The sequence below is a fragment of the Arachis hypogaea genome, chromosome 5 (genome assembly GCF_003086295.3).
Source record: "Arachis hypogaea cultivar Tifrunner chromosome 5, arahy.Tifrunner.gnm2.J5K5, whole genome shotgun sequence".
In the NCBI taxonomy this organism is placed as follows: domain Eukaryota; kingdom Viridiplantae; phylum Streptophyta; class Magnoliopsida; order Fabales; family Fabaceae; genus Arachis; species Arachis hypogaea.
In genome coordinates, this window is record NC_092040.1 from 98,108,639 (window position 1) to 98,121,332 (window position 12,694).

Consider the following 12,694-nt stretch of genomic DNA (forward strand, 5'->3'; position numbering starts at 1 on the left):
TTTTACAACTAAATATTTGTTTAAATTTTATTCTGAAATATGATAAAAATACTAAATCGTTAAATATATATTTTTAAAAATAATTTTAAAAGTTGAATTTTAAATTTAAATTCTGACAAAAAATTCTTTTCAAATTTATTAATAGTAAAAATATCTTTAAAATATTCTAAAAATGTGATAGAAATTTCAAACATTAATATATATTTTAAAAAAAATTAGAGATTAAATTTTGATATATTTTTTTACAAACATAATTAAAAAAACAAAACTCTTTATCTATAAAATTTGACAATTATTTTACGATAAATGAATATTTTTTGTAAATTTTTAATAACCAAAAATATTTTTAAAATGTAAAAAAACATAAAGGCCAAATTTTAGTTCAATTTTTTGCATAAAACTTATAAATAATTATTAAAGATTCTTATTAAATTTTGAATCAAGTATAATTTATTAGATACAAAAATCGTTTAGTATTTATAAACATTGGAATTTTTTTTGTTATTTTTATAGCATTTTAAAATATTTTGACAGAACTCTTGTCATTATCAATTATTTTTCAACTGATATGTGTGTATATATAAAATAAGGCTTGACCAATCAAATAAGGCTTTTTAACGATTTTTTGGCTAAGCCTTATCTTGCTGGGTGGGACGAGAACAAAAAAAAAAGGAAAGGGACAACCATGCATGCATGGGAGTTAGGGATGTTTATAGATCGGATCTATTCGTATATTCGCGATAAATATTCGCATTTAATCTGAAAATTGTGGATACGATCCGATTCGTAAATTGATCAGATCGTGGATATCTGTTCTACATTCGCGGATTCACAGATTTTTGTATGTTTTAGTTAGTAATTATTATTCATATATTATATTATTTTATTTTGGTTATTTAAAAAGAGTTTGATTTAAAATATTTTAGAAATAAATAAGTTTAAAAGTGTAAAAAAAATATTTTTATTAAAATTTTTACATAAAAATATGATTAAAAAAAGATTCAATTATGCGGATATATCTGATCTGATCTGTACATTTGCGGATCGAATCCAACATTAAAAAATGCGGATATCATATTCGATCCGATCCGATGAAAATTGTGCGGATCGAATCAAATTTTCGGTCATATCCGATCCAATTCACGTGGTAGTTGATGGTACTTCTCAGCCGTGCGTCTCCGAGGCACAGTTGAACAAGCTGACTCATGAATGCGGCGGGTTGGATGAGCCAATAACTCGAGCCAAAAGTTGAGAGGTGCTTCGCCTTCCATGTTATGAACTTATGGGTTATGTATGATGACTCATAATTACCAAAAAGGTCCATTTATTTTCTTGGTACGTACATATATAATAAGGGATAAGATCCATGTGCCGGACAGTAGGTTTGTTTGTGGGGACACAGTTACACATTTAATTAATTGCTTCTTGTTCTTATTTCCGGTTTTGATCCTCAGTGAATTTAGATTTTCTAAAATAGGAGTTTAATCCTATGTAATTTTTATCGTATGTTTTATTTTAGTTTAAGAATAATTAATTTTTTATAAAAACTAAAACAATAAAAAATATATTAATTCTTATTAATACTTTACTATTTAGGATTAAACTCTTTTAAAGTGAGAGAATTAATAAATTTATAAAATAATTTTATAAACTTATTAATTTTTTTATTTTAAAAAAGTTAAATTCTAAATAGTAAAATATTAATAAAATTTAATATATTTTTTATTGTTTTAGTTTTTATTTATTAAATATTATAGCAATACTACATATAAAATTAATTAAAATAGTAAATATTTTACATTATAATTGTAAAAATTAGAATCGTGAAACGTTCAGATACAGAGAAAGCTAGAAGGAAGAGAAACAGAAAAAATGGTAAAATAATTTAAATTTCTCGAGAAGCAGAAAAAGTGGTAAAATAATTCAAATTTCTTGTTGAAAGAGAATGGAAAATCACAAAGATAAAATTCGATATAGATAGTTACATTATATATACAACAGTATGTGAACTAACCAAATATAGTTAAATTAAAACCAACCAACTAAGTAAGTAAGTTAACCATTAGTAATCTCTGACTAACCAGCTTTACTATACTTACCATATAGTATAGGGAAGATGTAATAAGAATCTATATCAACTAACAATCATTATGATATTTTAATATAATTTAAGTCTTAAAATAATACTTTTTATAAATATATATAGTAATGTTTATTAAAAAATGTATATCAAACTTTTTTTTTCATATTCTTATGATATACATGTAGATAATGAAAAAGAGAAGAAATGCATGAATAATTTTTTTTTTAGCAATGCTAGGGTCAGTAATATTTGTGATTGATAGCCATCAATTAGCCATCAATGATGATTTGATGGTATGAGATTGGTGTGAAATTTCATCCAATAACTCACCTTTTTCTGCTGATTACATGCTGGTCAAAATACAATAAAATTGTTGACCTCCTAGATTTTTTTTTTTTAAGAGAAGAAACTATACGCGAGATAAAAGTAAACTACACAAAACATTAGCTACAGCTTATATACATATAAAGAATAAATTCTGCAAATTTTTCTTCACAATTAAAAACGAATCATTTTCTCATAGTTTCTTCTAGTCTCACTTAAAATTTATATCTGGTAAAATCGTATTTAATATTTTCAATTATGAAAAATAAAAAATTGGAGATTTCATTTTTTGTACAAAAATTGGAGGTCACCAATGACCCATCACAATATAACCCATGATGATGATGATAAAGTAGATACTCAAGGCGACAATGTTTCAACTTTCAAATTTCACCCCTCTTAAAGCGCAGGAAATTCTGCCGTTGCTTGGTCCTACTTAATTAACTTTTTCATTTTTATTATTTAATTTATTAAGAAAATCTAAAAACTACTTTTGTCTTGGGGAAAAAATGTAAGCACGGATATAGGCTATTCATGGGTCTTCACGTGACAATTGTACATAGTTCAAGAATTTTGACTGTAAATTCAGGGCCTTTCCATTTATGCTTTGTTTGGCTGCGGAAAGAAGATAAAAAGAAAGAAAAAGCAAAGAAAATAGAGAGAACAGAAAATAAGAAGGGAAAATATATATATATTATGTGCTTTATTCAAGAAAAAAGAAGAGGAAAATTGAAAAGAAGAAAAATTTAAAATATATAAAATTACATTTATAACTTGTTTATATAAATATATAAGGACAAACAATTAAACAAATAATTTCTCGTTTCAACATTCTTTCTACAGGATTTTTTTTTACGTGGGATTCAGAGTGAATTTTCTCTTCTCTGTTGCTGTTTTTGTCATCCAGACAAGGTAAAAATTTTTTTGGTGGTTATAATAATTAATAAAAATTAAATAAAATAAATTTTAATTATTTTTTATTTTTTTTATCAAATATTTTCGATTCTATTATTACAGCCGGTCAATAGAAAACAAATTGGATTTTTTTCAAAAAAAATTCATATTTCTCCAAATACAATTTTTGAACTTCAATTCTCTGAATATAATTTTTTTTAGAGCAAGTTCGTCGCATTCCCAGCAAACTCTGTAAAAATTATAGAGTTCGCCTTACCTCCGGCGAACCCCCTTCAAATATTTTAAACCCACGTTTTTAATCCATTTTAATCTATTATCATCATCTCCAAATAGTATATAGATCTACAAACAGTATATAGGAGTACACAAAAATATACAGAAAACAAGCATGGTTCAAAGATTTTTTTAATTATAAAAAATAAGCCATATTTAATAATGACAACCACTATCATCGTCTCCAAAAATATACAGGTACACCGAAATAAGTCATATTTAACAAGGATTTTTTTTAATTATAAGTCGTATTTTATTTTAAAAAATTTTATTTATATTTTTTAAAATTTATTTCAAAATAAAATACGACTTATAATTTTTTCTCCTCAATAATTTATTAATATTTTTATTTTTAAGTTAATATTGTTAACTTCAAAACATGAAATAAAAAAATACTCCTATTTAGATTTAAATATAATATAAGACTTTGAACTCTGAAACCCTAATACGAGAGAGAATACGTGAGAGTACGTGAAATGGAAAGCAGAGAGAGCGGGGAGAGCGAGGTAAAGTCTTCGAGGGTGGCACATAGCGAGGCAGCTGACCATGCTGGCGGAAGCAATAAGGGGAGAGCGGAGGAGGGCATGCATCAGGCGAAAAGGAGGGGATTAAAGGGGACAGTAACAAACTCACAGTTAGCGGACATCGTTCACAGATAAAGTTGTTGGTACTTCAGACAGGAGTGTTTTGGAGGTTGCTTATTCTCCTGATGAGAATAAGATGACTACCGTAGTTGTAAGTAAGGCGATTCAGAGATACCAACTACGATACCAATTGTGACGTTCACTAAAAAAGCAAAATAGATATTGACAAAGCCCTACAAAGATGCTATCGTGATCAAAGTTCTTGAAAAAAATTTTTAGCTATACGGCAATCACGCACAAGCTTAAAGGTGTCTGGAGAACCAAAGGAGGATATGAGGTACTAGATGTCGGTTTTGTGGCTATTTCTTAGTCAAATATGATCTCTTGGAGGATAGAGAAAAAGTTCTCCTTAGAGGACCGTGGATGATTAATGGTAGTTATGTTGCGGTTAAACCTTAGAGTTCTTCATTCATACCTTGTGAAAACACTTTTGGGTCTACCATGGTTTCAATAAAAATCACAGGTTTAAATATTAACTATTATCAAGAGAGAGCCATGAAAATGATTACGTCAGCTGTTGGCAAATCGATCTGCATCGACTTAGACACCAAGTCTACAGAGAGGAAAAAGTACGCAAGAGCATGTGTGCAAATTAACTTGGAACTTCTAGTCATAAAAAAAATCAAGTTAATGGTCATATATATGACATAGAATATGAGCACTTGAATTTAATTTGTGAAAAATGTAGCTGCTTTGGGCACGTAACAAGAGAATGTGCGAAAGAGAATAACAATAGCACTGGGAAGGAAAGCACGATGAAGGAGAAAAAATTGCCGTCACTATTTTCGGTGGATAACAACGAGAAAACGGTAGAAGGTAATCAAATCCCAGTTAAAAAAATCAAAATTCAACTTTAGAATTTGGAATTAATGCCAAATCAATTTCAATTATGGAGAAGCATGGAGCAGCGGATCTAGTGCATGATAACTTGCAAGAATTGCGCATGGATAGTGATACTCGTGCAAAAGATGGTGAATGGATTACAGTTAGTAGAAAAGGCAAGAAAAAATGGGTAAAGGCCCAATATGCTCCAATTTAGTGAGTAAGAAATTTTCTTTTGGGCCTAATAACATGCATGCTGGATCCTCGTCAAATGCAAGGGTAAAGTCCTTATCAAATGCAAAGGTGGGGCCTAAGAAAAAGAAGAATCCTCCATCCACGTTTGGCTCTTTGGAAATAGCTCAGGTGGCTTTCAAGGATCAGAGTAGACCCTTTTCCAAAGCAGGGCACAAAAGGCAGCGTCCTATTTCACTTCAAAACTCATCTACTGAAGCATTATCAATGGATTCTCGAGTACAAAAAGAGCTTGATAAAGCTAGTGCAACAACAAACTTGGAGAACCAACCTCAACAGAAGTAATGATGGTTCTGCGGCGCAAGTTCAAGAGAAGACACTTGGAGACATGGGTCCTCAACGTGAGGTAGAATGATTAAACATTTCAATTATTTAATTTATTTTTATAGATTGTGACCATTTAAAATATTATTAATTAGAATGTAAGGGGGCGTCAAATAAGATGTCTCGGGTGCACTGTAAAGAGTTGGTACGAAAATTTCAACCAACTTTTTTTATTTTGGTGAAAATTCATATTGAGTTTGAAACTATGAAAGAATTTTGGGGGAGAATAGACTATTATCCTGTAGGAATTGTAGATGCTGTTCGGCACAAGAGAGGAATTTGGTTCTTCTTTACTAATTTAAAATTTTCTTGTAAAATTCTTTGAGCTATGAATCAATGTGTAACTTTGGAAATTGATGGTTGTGGGAGAAGATGGATCTGCAGTGCAGTTTATGGCAGCCCTTATGCCACTAAAAGAGTAAAATTATGGAGTCATCTGCTTGGTATTGGTTTGTGCATTCAGGACCCGTGGGTGGTGGTAGGGGATTTTAATGATATTTTGAGTGTTCATGAGGTGAAAGGGGATAATTTCTATTCGAATTGCAGTAGTATCTTTGCAAATACTCTAGATTCTTGTGCTCTCTTTTTATCTGACAACCTCTGGAAGACGGTTTACTTGGTTCCGTAAAATTCAAGAAAACAAAAAAATTGCAAAGAGATTGGATAGAGTTTGCTGTACTACAGAATGTCGCATTCTTTTTCCAGAAACTTTTGTTGAAGTTCTTAGCCGTTCTCACTCTGATCATTGTCCCCTGCTTATCCGATGTTAAGGAGTTTCTATCAAGATAGGAAACCGGCCTTTTAGATTCCAAGCGGCATGGGCAACGCATCCTAATTACAAGGTCATTGTTCAAAAATCTTGGGATAGTACAGACTTTGGCATCTATAGGAAGTTGTTGGGGGTTCAAAAAGTTTCGTTGGAATTCAACTCTACGGTCTTCGGTAATATTTTTATTAAAAAGAGGGAATTTGAGGCTTATTTGAATTGTATTCAACAGAAAATGAAAGCTGACGATGATCTGATTTTGAAGTAAAAAGAGGAAGAATTGAGAGTTGAGTTTAATCTAGTGTTGGCCCAGAAAGAATTGCTTTGGTACGAGAAGTCAAGAGATCAATAGGTTTGGTATGGTGATAGAAATACTAGTTTTTTCCATATGCAAACCATCCTTAGAAGAAAATCTAACAAGGTTCATAGGTTGCTGGTCAGTGATGGGTCCTAGTCTGATGATCCGGAAGTTTTGCAAAGAGAGATTGTTCATTTCTTCAAAAATATTTTTTGCTTTATTGAGCCTGTTGAGGTTAATTGCATGGGAGAAATTCCTATGCCATCTCTTAGCCAAGATGCTTGTGATAATTTGTCTAAACCAGTGATAATGTTGGAAGTTAAAGAAGCTCTGGATAATATGAGCTTGTTCAAAGCTCTTGAGTCGGATGGTTTTCAAGTTTTCTTTTTTAAGGAATATTGGGATATGGTGGGTCATGAGGTGGGGCGTACTGTTCAAGAAGCATTTTTACGGGAGACGTTAAGCCATTCTTTATTGAAAACTTTGATTGTTCTTATCCCTAAGTACGACCTTCCAACTAGATTGAAGGATTTTCGGCCAATAAGCCTTTGTAATGTAATTTATAAGCTAATAACTAAAGTGCTGGTTAATAGATTACGACCATTTTTAGATGAAATTGTTAGCACAACTCAAGGAGAGTTTATTCATGGTAAAGGAGCGCCTGATAATATTATTGTCGCCCAAGAAGTTCTTCACTTTCTTAAGCGGACAAAGTCTAGAAAAGGAGTTACAGCTTTTAAGATTGATTTAGAAAATGCTTATAATAGAGTTAATTGGAATTTTCTTGAGCACACTCTTGAATCTTTTAGCTTTCCTTCTCTAATTATTCAACTTGTAATGAATTGTATTCAAACCTCAAATCTTTCCATCATTTGGAATGGGAATAGATTGGACAGCTTCCAACCTCGCAGAGGGCTCAGGCAAGGAGATTCAATTTTTCCTTATTTATTTGTTTTGTGCATGGAGAGATTGGCGTGCTTCATTTTCAAACAAGTTGACAAGGGTATTTGGGATGATGTGGCTGTTTCTAGAGAGAGACCTAGAGTTTCTCACTTGATGTTTGCAGATGACCTCCTCTTTTTTTGTAAAGTGAAGAAAAATCAAGTTCAGAATGTTGTGCACACTTTGGACTTGTTTTGCAAAGCTTCTGGTATGAAGGTTAATATTGAAAAATCTAAAGCTATTTGTTCTAGAAAAATCTCTAATAGAAGGAAGAAAATATTGTCTAGTATTTCTCATATTCCTTTTACTAGTGACCTAGGTAAATGCTTGGGGGTGAACCTTAATCATTCTTGAGTTGTTAGGTCTATTTTTTCGGACTCTTTAAAGAAGATCAAGAATAGGCTGGCTAATTGGAAAGGTCAGCTCCTTAAAAGAGCAGGCAGGCTTCGCTTAATTAAATATGTTGCTTCTTCTCTTCCTATTTATCAGATGCAAGGGACTCTTTTTTCTACTTCGATTTGTCAAAAGATTGATTCTATGGTTAGACAATTCTTGTGGAAGGGAAAGGTGGGGGAGCGTTGCTTAAATTTGGTCAAGTGGAGCAAAGTTGTCACTCCAAGAAAATATGGAGGCTTGGGAATTAGAGATACTCAATGCGTAAATTTTGCTTTATTAGGAAAGCTTGTTTGGCAATTACTGCATAATAAAGATAAGTTTTTGGTAAGAATTATATTGGCAAAATATTTATCTGGGAGTTCTTGCTTTTCAACCAATTTTTCAAATAATGTTTCAAGCACTTGGCGAGCAATTTATAAGAGAATAGAAAGCTTCGTGATGGTTTTGATAAGTGTACAGGCAGGATGTCTCAATCTTTTTGGTATCATGTTTGGCGACCATGTGAAACGCTAGCTCCTTTGGTTCCTTTTGTACATATTTCTGATTCTCACTTGAAGCTAGAAGATGTCTGGCACCATGGACATTGACGGTGGAATTTTCTTTGCACAATGTTTCCGTAAGAAGTTAAACTTGATTTGATGCTCCTTGATCCTATCAAGTAGGCAAGAGATAAAACAGGTTGGTTTTGGACAAACTCAAATACTCTCACCTACTTGACTAAAAGTGGGTATGAATGGCTATTGAAGAAGAAATTCGGCTAGAATGATAATTAAAATTGGCTTTGGCTTTGGCGCTTGAGAATACCGGAGAAGATAAAGTGTCTACTCTGACTTTGCCTCAACAACGAAGTTCCCACATACAGCTAGTTATCAATTTCAAAGAGGTCTTGCTACTTCTAATTTTTGTCAGAGATGTTATCTTGCTCTAGAGGATATTAACTATTGCTTTAGGACTTGCCAAAAAGCTCATCAGATTTGGATTAGCTTAAACTTGGGAATGACCGCTGTGAACTCTAATTTGGTATTTTGTGTCTTGGGTTCGTTATAATCTCAACAAAAACGAGTTCCTCTTTGCAGCGGCCTTTTGGTGGATTTGGAGGGATAGGAACAATGACATCTTCCATCAAGATGATCCATGGAGTAAAGAGAAAATTGTTCACTTGGTTAAACATGCTGCTCGAGATTTCTCCAATGTCGTTACCACCCAAAAATATATTATTCCTTACTCTTTGTAATATAACTGAGAACCACCTCCAATGAATGTCTGTAAAGTGAACTGCGATGCAAGCGTTTTTGAAAATGAATAATTAGCTGGCTTTGGGTGTATTATTAGAGACAGTATGAGAATTTGGATAAAAGATTGTTCTTCCAGTATACCTCTTTCTAGTGTTCTCTGTTGTGAGTTTCATGCTATTTGGAGAGGGCTTGTTATGGCTTGAGATTGCGAGTGTAAAAATGTCATATGTGAAACTGATAATCTTGATGCGTTTCTTCTTGTTTCGCGAGACACAACCAGCATGATTAGAAATGACTCTGATTTTCTTGATAAAATCAAAGAGATGCTCCAGCGCAATTGGACAGCTACTTTAGTACTCATGCAGCACACAGCAAATAGAACGGCTGATTTAATGGCTAAGACTGCTGCTTTAAACAAGCAGGTGTACCTAGAGTGGTTGTTACTCCCTAACAATTTAGACATTATTATTAGAAAGGAGTGCTACTCTTTCTCTTAGATCCTTTTTCTTTGTATTATGTTCGGTCGCCAAAAAATATAATATAAAATATTATAACTAATAAGAAACAAAATCTAAATTTTGCGTTTCAATTCAAATTCTTAAAAATTTCTATTTTTACATACTTATGAATGAAATAAATAATGATTTTTTAAAATGCCTTAAAAATATCGCTTGATTCATTATATCAAAAGAACTATTATAAAAAATTATTTTAATTATTCTGTTAGACTCTATAATTTTATCGGATTTTTAATTAGATTTATATATATATATATATATATATTTAATTAAGTCTCTATACTATATCAGATTTTGTAACTAAGTCTTTATCGTATCAAAAATGTTAGAATTAATAAAATATTCTGTTAAACTATACAAAATATTTAGTTAAGTAATAGATATATTTATTTTGTTTAATAGAATATTTTATTAATTTTAATATTTTTATCATCACAAAAATTTAGTTACAAAATCTGTTATAATAGAGAGGCTCAATCGAAAATTGGATAGAAATGTGCTAAAAAAAACAGCAACAGTAAAAAGTTGTTTTATTTTTAGTACTTTTGAAAGTGATGGGATGAGGAATAGATATACATTTTGATATGGAAATAAAAATGTAATAATTTTATTTCGAATAACATCCTTTAACATTATATATTTTAATTTTGGTCCTTATCACTTTTTAAAGGTGGACATTATTCATAAACATAGTTATGATAAATATCTACAAACTTAACAATAGATTATTGCCAAAAGTAGAAAAAACATATAACCCTAAAAGATGCCTTAGGAATTCAACGTTAGATTTAGATAGTTTGTTTATGTTATTTTATTACGACTAACTCTGAAAAATTGAAGGTTTAGCTAAAATAAATAGATATTATCATTCATAGAAGTGCTAAAATACTAAATATGTCTTTCATATGGACCTACACCATCTAAGAGAACAATAAGAGTAAAGTCAAAATTTGTTTGCGGTGTGTGTGACAGCAAAACCTTGTTCCCTCTTTAGAATGGATTTTTTCCATTTTTTTTGGAATAAAATGTCTCATCTTTAATTTTATAAGTGAGACCAAAAATTAATAATAAAAGAAAACAATAAATAATAAAATAAAACACTAGACACTATCCAAATTTTTTTTCACTAAAAAAGATCCACTCCTATTCCCTCTCTTCTCTACACTTTTTTTTCCTTCTTGCCTTTAGTTTTCTGCTTTTTTTGGTTTCTATTTTTCCAATTTTAAATATTTATTTTTATCATATTAATAACTAATCTCCTTTTTGTGGTGTTTTTAGTCTTTTTTTTTGTGGTAGTTTGATTATTTTGAAGATATTTCAGATCTTGAAAATTTCGGAAAATGCATCAAGAGAGAGTGATCATCTTTAGAAGAATTTCTATTCGGCCGATGTGTTAAGAAAAAAAAAATAGTTTACTATATTTTAGTTATTTTTCAATTTTTTTTCAACATAGAAAATGTCTAACTTTCATATTAAGATCTAGATTTAATACATCTCTGCTATTTGTAAATATTGTTTAGTATCTTTTATGAATAAACCCTTATTTTTCTTGTTAAAAAAAAATCAAAATCAGTTCTTAAAAATATTTACTGGACATTAAATCACTAAATAATTTTTTAAATTTGTATTCTATTGCATTTTGATTTGACAAAATAGTATCCAAATTTTTTGTCAACATGCTTCCATTGCTGTGGGTTATACATAGCCTACCAATTTCTGTAGTTCTCATCACATAAGGTTTTTTTTTTGTAACTGCTCATCACATAAGTTATTCACCATATACGTGTTTTCTCTTTCTTTTTTATTTTTATTTTGCAATAAAATTTTAAATTCAGAATTTGAGATACATATTTTTTTTTTCTATATTTTGATATTTTAAAACACAATTCGTTATTAAACTTGAAATTTATAGGACGTATAAATTCACTTTAATTTCTTGATGAAATTTAACCTTTATTTTAAAAAAAATTAATAGGTGAATACTGTGCGTGGTATATTTTAGCAAATAAGAAAATAAATATAAACGTTATATATTCATCCTTTGGAAAAAAAAGCTTTTTAAGATATGAAAATGAATAATTTGGCTCGTCGTAGAAACTATAATATATAATTTGAGCAAAATCTTTTAACTTAGTCATACTACATCTACGCTAATTATCAATTACATATTAGTTATTGTATGGAGATTAGGGCGGAACTAGAAAAAATATTAGAGGGAGTTAAAATTATTTACACAATAAAATAATATTAAAATAAATTTTAAAAGAGATTAAACAAAAATTTATATATAATTTACATATAAAAAATTAAAATTATGTGGACCGTTGCCCCCTTTTTTTCAGTATGTAGTTCCGCCCCTGATGGAGATACATATTTTGTATTCATAAAAAAGTTTAATTATATCGCTGTAAAAATATTAATTATTCTTTTATGACATGTTTGATTATTATATTATCAAACACTATTGAAACATTTGATTATTTTGGTGATCGATTATTTTATAAAAATATATAATTATGAAACACACACATATATATAAGGCATTTGAAGTAAAAAAATTATTTATACATAAAATATATGTAAGATAATTAATGAGTAGTTCAACCGAAGTTAAGGGTTTGTTTGGATTAACTTTAGAAGAAAAAGAACCATTTACCAGATTTTTTTAAATGCATACATAATTTATTGTATATTTATTATTTAAAATATTTTAAGAGAAGTATTTTTTATAAAAATAAAAATTATAACATTTTGAAACAGTTATTAATTAATTTTTATAATACCCGATTCCAAATTTTAAACAAAAAAATAAAGAGAATTAATATTTAGTTAATTAATATTAATTAATTTTAAAATTTAATATTCATAACTTAGAGTGTATAATCGAATATTTATAATTTAA